The 547-nt window shown below is 41.5% G+C and overlaps 1 non-coding gene across 1 annotated transcript; it reads right to left on the minus strand.

Moving 5' to 3' along the window:
• Window positions 1-212: 212 nt before the first annotated feature.
• LOC143652768 (U6 spliceosomal RNA) lies at window positions 213-316 on the minus strand. The gene has a single exon (XR_013160831.1). It is a non-coding gene; the product is annotated as a U6 spliceosomal RNA (small nuclear RNA).
• Between the last annotated feature and the right edge of the window lie 231 nt (window positions 317-547).

Genomic DNA, 547 nt, shown 5'->3' on the forward strand with positions numbered 1-547 from the left:
ATGAAGTGAATAAAGCTTTGGCTTTACCTTATTTTATCTTCATAATTGGGTTTTCTTTTTCTTAGAGCCAGCTCCACAAAACCTGCGCTAGTCCTGCCCTGAGCTTGAAAAAACATGCTATAGACTTGCCATTTACCAAGACAGCAATTGGGGTGGGTTTGAAGGCTTCAACCTACTCTTCATGGTTTACTTCCTTCCAGATTTTTCTTTTTTTAGTTATGGAATGCTTCACAAATTTGCGTGTCATCCTTGTGCAGGGGCCATGCTAATCTCTGTATCGTTCCAGTTTTCGTCTACGTGCTGCCAAAGCGAGCCCTTCGTTCCAGATTTTTTGAGGTACATTCATATACCAAGTTCTCTAGGATTCCGGGATCACTTTTTTTTCATTAAAAACAACAATTCAAGTCCTTTTTAAATACAAGTGTAGAGAATCAAGTATGCTTCCCCCATTTCTAAAGTTTCCTGGAATTGGGGCGGATACGGACAGGAGAAGGTGACTTCTTCCTTTGACCTCTCAGACTGAATTCCCCTTCCTGGCTCACGGACA

This window comes from Tamandua tetradactyla, chromosome 12 (genome assembly GCF_023851605.1).
Source record: "Tamandua tetradactyla isolate mTamTet1 chromosome 12, mTamTet1.pri, whole genome shotgun sequence".
NCBI classification, from domain to species: domain Eukaryota; kingdom Metazoa; phylum Chordata; class Mammalia; order Pilosa; family Myrmecophagidae; genus Tamandua; species Tamandua tetradactyla.